The following is a 7838-nucleotide window of genomic DNA, read 5'->3' as shown; positions in this document are numbered from 1 at the left end:
TCCTGGAGAGTCTGATTCAACAGGCTAGGATAGGGCCCTTAAACCTGCAGTTTAGCAGGACCCCACCCCAGGCGATTCTGATTGTACTCAGAGTCACCTGGTGGTTACGGGCCTCTGGTCTCCCCAGCTCAGCCCTGCAGGCAGTGTGTCCACACTGAAGCTCACACCCCACTGAGGGAAAGTGGGGTGCTCTACCTCACCAGGGGCAAGTAGCAGCCACAGATGCCAGGACTCCCGGTACAGTGTTGTTCACGGTCCTCTGGCTTCCTCCTGGCTTCTGTTGATCTTGGATGAAGGATGGCTCCCTGGTTTACCTACCCCAGGGCTGGGCATCTGGATGTGGAGTAGAGGGGCAGACCGGGGCTTATGGCTGCATATATAGGGTGCCCCTCACCCCATCAGAGTTCCCATGAGGCAGACCTGGCGGGGCGGTGCTGACAAGCTTGGTGGTCCTGGGAGGGCCTGGCCTGCTTGGGCTGGGGGAGGAGCCTCAGGGAGGACGGGGATCCATGCCCACCTGCACTGAGAGCACTTCTTTGTCCCAATGCGACAGAGTCTTGGAGGAGCCTGCTTTGTGGTCTGGAATTAAGCGGAGACGCAGCCAGGACACTTGGAAGCACCTGGGGATTGATTAAGAGGAGGGTGAGCCGGTGACAGCTCATCTTGGGAGCCCCCTGACCTCACCTGCTGCTGCAGGTAAGCGCTTTTGCTCTCATCCCACCCAGCAGGGCTCAGTCCCTACTGCCAGCTCCTTCCTCAAGCTCTCTGCTCATCGCTTGAGCAAAGGCCCTTTCCAGCCCTCCCACACCCACAACCTAACAGGAGAGGCCAGGAGGACAGTCCCCAGGTGACCCCGGCTCCCGAGACCCGGGAAGGGGGCCAGAGGCTGTGTGGCTCTGGCTAGGATGCCCCCAGGCTGAACTGCCAGCAGGGTCCCAAGCGGCTCTTGCCCAGCTGATCCCAGTGTGGGGACAGGCTAGACCCAGTCAGACACAGCTCTTCTGAGTGCTCACTGCCTCTTGATAATTTTTCCTTGGGAGAAGATTAAGACAGATGGTATCTTCACAGACTGTTGGAGCTGTAAGGACTCTTGATATACTCCAACCTCAATTTCTTTTAACTTCTTAAGCCTTGCTTGTATCAATAGTGTCATTTAAAATGTAGCCGATCATCTCAGAGGCATCAAGTGTAAATCACGTCAAAACAGCACAGGAAGCCCTGGGTCTCAGGCAGCCCTTCCTGTGTGCAGCTGCCTCCCCCCTGCCTGGCCGGAGCCACCCCATGCCCTACATCCTTCCCTCTCCTTCCATCTACCTGGTGACTCCCAGAAATTCATCCTCTTCTGTGAAAGGAGCACTGGTGATGATCACACATCCAAAACTAGAAGGCATTAAAACCAGGTCAGCACCAAAGTGAGGCTTTCTCCTCCATTTAAGTAAATAGAAGTGTTAGTCCCTGAGTCATGTCCAACTCTTTGCAACCCCACGAGGCTCCTCTGTCCATGGAATGCTCCAGGCAAGAATCTGGAAACAGGTTGCCATTTCCTTCCCCAGAGGATCTTCCTGACCCAGGGATCAAATTCAGTTTGCCTACATGGCAGGCACATTCTTTACCGTCTGCGCCACCATTTAAGTAAATAAGGTAATAAATAAAATCAGGAAAGGACTGGATAGACAAGGGAGGTTATAACTGTGATATTATTTCTCTGTGGGAGAGTCTCTAAAATCTCTTTTCCGTGAAAGAAGTTATCCTGTCTGGGCTGTTGTCCAAGAACATTGTGATTGTCGCTGTTATCAATAACAGTGATCTTCGCTACAGTTCTTTTCCATGCAGATCAAAGTGCCTGATGTTCACATCTCCCTTATGATTTCCTGGTCTGGCCACGTGAGAGCTCTCTGAGGCAAGGAGTCTTAACCATAGGCAGTGTTTCACTTCCCTCCCTCTGGCCCTGCCCACTGCCCAGCCCAGACCACTGCAAGAGGCAGCAACGAATACTAGTAAGGAAGGCAGGCTTGGGAGGTAGGTGGGTTCAGTGCCCAACGCCACCACCTACAAGGCTGATAAGATCACTGTACATCAGTCTTCCCATCTGTAAAATGGGAATAACAATGTACCCTAGGGTTACTAAGAAGATTAAAGTTAGTATTTGTAAAGCTTGAAACAATCTCAAGTTCTCAGTAAGTGCTCATCACATTAGCTGGAGTCATTACAGAGGCCGGTTCTCCCCCAGCCACACTGCTGCTGCCTGATTCACCTCCTAATCCACTTACCTGCTCTAGAATCATCCATGGTTCCCCATGGTCTATTTAGTGACTATGCTCTACTCTGTCCTTTAGAGCCTCAAAGGCAGAAAGCCTCTCTTTTCCTTGCACATAAGGAATCAGTGATGTTTACTGAGAGGGAGGGTTTCTCCCCTCAAGGTGGGTTAACTGTGTTCCTAGGCTGGGAATGTGCAGCTTGGGGGTTGAGCCAAGCTCTTCCACCTCCCCCGTGATGGCCCAGCTGTGAGCAGCCCTGGATGTTGGGCGTTGGATCTGCACACAGGGGTAGGTTTGGTGTCCCTGGTGTCTGCTGGGCCGCCAAGGCAGGGAGCCCTGTCCTCGACTCCAGCTCTTTTGGTGCACACAGAAGTGAGGATCGGACACCTGGCCACAGGCCACAGCAAGCAGTGCCCACAGTTGTAACTCACTCTCTGATGAGCTCAGGTCGGGTGGCAGATGTGACATCATTGTCCTCCTTCATCATTGGGAAGTGGCCAAAACCTCAGCTCCTGATAGCTCAGGTGGGAAGCCCGAGGCCAGCAGAGACCTCCGTGATCTGACGATGCCTTGGACAGAGAACTCAGCAAGCCCCTCTCGCTGCATCTCAGCTGCTTCTCTTGCAGAAGAGAGCCTGTGTGCCATAGAGGAGCAAGCACTGGCTTGGAGGAGGACAGACCTGTGTTCAAACTGGGGCTCCCTCAGCTGGTGGGAAGAACTCGGCCTTATCAGTTAGCTCTCTGAGCCTCTATTTTCCCATCTGTAGAATGGGAAGATAATACCCATTCCATAGGGTTAATGGGAGGCCCAAATGGAACAAAATGCATAGAGCTCCTCTACAGTGCTTGCTGGGGTGGGCGCTTGTTAGTAACTGCAAAATAATTTGCAGTTATTCCAATGAGCCCATCAGAGTTCTTCCAGGCTGTTGGGTGGGGCTGCCTCAGGCCTGCGAGCCTCTTGCTTCCCTTGACTGAAATTTTCCTTGCCTGGCCTCTACTCCAAGATGAAGGGAAGTGTTTTTGGCAGAGGAAGGGAGAAGGAACGGTCCAAATCTTCCCAGATTTCTGGCAAGGGTGAGAGGCACAGCAGGGAAGAAGCAGAATTCTGTCTGATTTTCTCAGATTTTTCCGCTTGAGTGCTGCCAAGCTCAGGAAGCCAGGAGCAAAGTGACAGGGAGGAGACAAAGCAGACGCTGGTTCACGCAGGGTGGAATTTTTCTCTTGATTCATTCCACACATGGATGGATTTGTTGGGATTCCAGGCACTATGCTAGGCACTGGAATATTGAGCAGCAAGTAAAACAGACATTGGCCTTTTCCTCATGGGGCCTTCATTCCAATGAGGGTGGAGCAGATGATAAACAGCATAAACCACAGATGAAGGATGTTAGAAGGCAGTGAATGTGACGGAAACACAGAGAAGGAAAAGGGGGAGTGCCAGAATTGGTAAATAAGATCATCAGGATGGTTGAGTTCAGTTCAGTTGCTCAGTCATGTCCGACTCTTTGCGACTCCATGGACTGCAGCACGCCAGGCCTCCCTGTCCATCACCAACTCCCAGAGTTTACTCAAACTCATGTCCATCAAGTCACTGATGCCATCCAACCATCTCATGCTCTGTTGCCCCCTTCTCCTCTCTCCTTCAATCTTTCCCAGCATCAGGGTCTTTTCAAAGAACTTGGTTCTTTGCATCAGGTGGCCAAAGTATTGGAGTTTCAGCTTCAGCATCAGTCCTTCCAGTGAATATTCAGGACTGATTTCCTTTAGGATGGACTGGTTGGATCATCAGGACAGGTCTCACCAAAACAGTGACATTTGAGACAGCAGTTGTCTGCTCCCCTTGGGAACCCTCTGAGAAGTCAGTGGCCTCAGAATCAGGGCCAGGTGCCTTTCAGGAGCTACTAGCATAGGAGCACAATCTGGACTCCCTTCCAGTCTCAGCCCAGATAATGCCATGCTCTTCCTCTGGCACCTTCAACAGCTCCCTGCTGGCTACAGTATTACATGCAAATCATTCAGCCTGAAATTCAGGACCTCATGGTCCCCCACCTGCCTGTTATCATACCAGATTCTTCTCACCCAGCCTCTGCAGTCAAGTCAATCTAACGTGCCGTTTCTGGAATATTCCCCTCTATGCTTCCTTTCTCTACTCATTTGCCCCCTTTGCCCAGACAGAAGACTGCCCCCACTGTCTTCTGCCAGCCGAGAGATCCCACCTGTCCCTGTCTGAAGCCTTCCCTGACCCCCTGAGGCCCTGGTCTCTCAGCCCTATCACCTTGGCTTGTATCTTTCTCATTGCATGGCCCTTACTCTGCCTTGAATGTGGGCCTTGGTTGAACTATCTGATCTCTCCCCTGCCAGGCAGAGTCTGTGGTTCTTTCACCTCCAGCAGGTGGAGGGCTCAGTGAACAACTGGCTGGGTGGAGGGTGCCCAAACTCAAAGGCCCCCAGCAACACTGAGACAAGCCCAGGGGAGCCTTTGCCCGCTCAGAGAAAGAAGACAGAAATGGGAAGCCAGCAGGAAAGGAGAAAAGGAACTAACAGCATGGGTGAGATTTGCTGGAGAAGTCGTGAAAGAGGAGAGAGAGAAATCTCCACCGTGTGTCTTCCAGACAGACAGACTGTCACAAAGACACAAGGTTAGGTGTCTTCCCCAGAAGAAAATCTCTCTTCTCCCTTGAGTGTCCCAGGCCAGTGCTCTTCTTGCGTCTGATTAGAACACCTCTTGCTGCAGCTGAACCTCATACCCTCTGGTTCCATCCTCTGCATTCAGGTCCCTATTTGAGTACTCATTCAGCCTGGCTCAGAGTGGCCTTCCTTACCCTCCCTGCCAAGAGGTGAGAGCAAGGTTGTAACAAGGCTGGCCAGAGACCCCTATAACCACCCAGAGGCTGCCTGGGGGCCAGGGACTGAGGGGCCACCCTAAGTCATGGAGGTTGTGCCGGCCAGCCACCCCTTAGCCTCTCTTCGGGGCTAAGCTTCATCACAAGCAGATCTGTAAATAGAGTGCCCCAGCCCTGTAGCCCTGTGGTTCTTGGGCCCCTGTGTCCCCGCTCTGGCCCCAGGCCACGGGAAACCATGTGAGCCAGACCCACAGCCTCTGCCATCTGGCTCCCAGCTTCACTGGAGCAGCTGTGCTCACAGAGCACCTTCCTTCTGCCTCTCTGCGGATCCCTGCTGTCCCTCCCCAATGCTGCCCAAGGGAGTGGTTTCCAGCTGGGGGGAAACCTCTGCTCCCACCTCCCTCTCCTCATGGGTGCACACGCAGTCCCCTCCTGGAATGCCCCGCCCTGGCCTCCACACCACAACTCGTCTTCAGGTCAGGATCCATCCCCACATAGGCTCAAGGTTGGGAACGTGGCTACCGGAAGCAGGCTGGGCTCAAATCTCCCTTCAGCAACAATCAGTTCAGTTCAGTTCAGTCGCTCAGTCGTGTCCGACTCTTTGCAACCCCATGAATAGCAGCACGCCAGGCCTCCCTGTCCATCACCAACTCCCACAGTTCACTCAGACTCACGTCCATCGAGTCAGTAATGCCATCCAGCCATCTCATTCTCTGTCTTCCCCTTCTCCTCCTGCACCCAATCCCTCCCAGCATCAGAGTCTTTTGCAATGAGTCAACTCTTCGCATGAGGTGGCCAAAGTATTGGAGTTTCAGCTTTAGCATCAGTCCTTCCAAAGAAATCCCAGCAACAATAGTTCCCTCTTATTGTGAGTCTTGAAAGAGTGCATGTTTGCAAAGTCTCAGCACAGTGCCTGGCAGTGAGCCTTCAATTAATGTGACTACGGTCGGTAGTTCCTCTCTTAAGAGCTAACTTTGGCTGACACCTCCCCCAGGCAGCCTTCCCGGGTTGCTCCAGGCTCAGCCAAAGGCTCCTCCTCAATGCTCCCAGAATCCCTTCAGCGGGCCTCTGGAGTTCATTTAGGCAGAGCCATCCTGGTTTCCTGGTGGATCTGTGTACCCACTGGAATCTTGTGCCTAGACTGTCAGTGTCTTGAGTGCAGGGAACAGGGCCCATTATTTTACTGAATAAATGATTTCACGAGTGGGTGGGTGACTGTGAGAGGCAGACCATGGAATAGAATTGAGCCCGCCAGCCCTGACTTTTCCAGGGGCCTGTCCTAAAAGATGTGGATGCCCGCTGCAAGGCCTGGGGGATATGGAGGAGGAACTCCGTCCCATATTGTACGCGCTAACGCGGTGATTCTCAAAGCAAGATCCCAGTCCAGCAGTGTCGGCATCACCCGAGATCTTATTCGAGATGCAGACCCTCAGGCCCCACCCCACACCTGCTGCATCAGACCCTCTGCCGTGGGGCCCAGCCATCTGCCGTGTAACAGCCCTCCGGGTGACACTGGTTTACCAAAGTTTGAGAACCACTGCTCTCATGTTTTAGAGTAACTCGGATTCATGGGAGGGGGTCTCTCTCTCTCAGGGGTCTCTGCTCTTTTGAAGGACTCCAAGAAGGCTGTCAGGCTGGCAAGATATGGCTCCTGTAAGACCCACACTCCTAACCTTGAGACCCTTTTACCAACAGAACAGGTGCAATGGAGGGCACCCTCCCCGCAGACCACCCCCTTTCCCAGGCGGCCCTAGACCAGAGGAGGGGCTGTGCCAACCCAGCCTTGCTGTTGATCCCTCTCCTCTACCCCTGGCCCGCATTTCCCTCAAGGCCAACCTCTGCTGCCGCAGCAGCCCCAGGGCAGGCTTCTGGAAAGTTAGGACCAAGAGAGACTTTAGAGATCGTTGACTGTATACACATCAGCTCTCAAACACACCAAAGCACATGCACACACACACACACACATACATGTACACACAAAACTGCACATAAATGAACATGCAAACATGCATGTACCCCAAAACACACACAACACCTAAAATTCAAGTTGCAGCCATAAATACTTTCCCAAGCACACACAGACACACACAGACTCCAAACCCACTGATACACACACCTCAGGATACACAGACACAAATGCATGGGCCCGTTGTCTTCGTCTTCTGGGGCAGCTGTAACGCATGAACCGGGTGACTGACGTTTGCTCTCCTCCTCTCCCTGGAGGCTGTAAGTCCAAAATCAAGCTGCTGGCAGGGCCGTGCTCCCTCTGCAGGCTCGCGGGAAGCGCCTTCTTTGCTTCTTCCAGTTTCTGGTGGGTGGATGACCCTGGGTGTTCCTTTGCTGATCTCTGCTCTGTCTGCGCGTGGCTTTCTTCTCTGCGTGTCTCTCCATGTGGCCTTATTGGAAGAACGCAGCCACTGAATTCCGGGCCCACTCTAATGCAGTATAGCTTCGTTTTAACTAACATCTCTGCTTGGTGATAAGTCGCTTCAGTCGTGTCTGACTCTTTGCAACGCTGTGGACTGTAGCCCACTAGGCTCCTCTGTCCTTGGGATTCTCCAGGCAAGAATACTGGAGTGGGTTGCCATGCCCTCCTCCAGGGGATCTTCCCAACTCAGGGATGGAACCCACACCTCTCAGGTCTCCTGCATTGGCAGGCGGGTTCTTTATCATTAGCGCCACCCGGAAAGCCCCAGTATGTCTGCAGATTCCCTATTTTTAAATAAGGTTGTAATTTT

General features: G+C 53.0%; 1 protein-coding gene across 4 annotated transcripts in view; it reads left to right on the top strand.

Moving 5' to 3' along the window:
- Nucleotides 1-553: 553 nt before the first annotated feature.
- TMEM63C (transmembrane protein 63C) overlaps nucleotides 554-7838 on the top strand; it is a 60436-nt gene continuing 53151 nt past the window's right edge. For all 4 annotated transcript variants that reach the window (XM_086319484.1, XM_086319483.1, XM_086319487.1 and 1 more), the window contains exon 1: nucleotides 554-696. The gene's annotated coding sequence lies outside the window, so the exon portion shown is untranslated. The remainder of the gene's footprint in view (nucleotides 697-7838) is intronic.

This window comes from Bos grunniens, chromosome 10 (assembly GCF_055505025.1).
Source record: "Bos grunniens cultivar Pamir isolate PY7600 chromosome 10, Bosgru_T2T1.0, whole genome shotgun sequence".
In the NCBI taxonomy this organism is placed as follows: Eukaryota; Metazoa; Chordata; class Mammalia; order Artiodactyla; family Bovidae; genus Bos; species Bos grunniens.
This window is presented reverse-complemented; position numbering and strand designations above follow the sequence as displayed.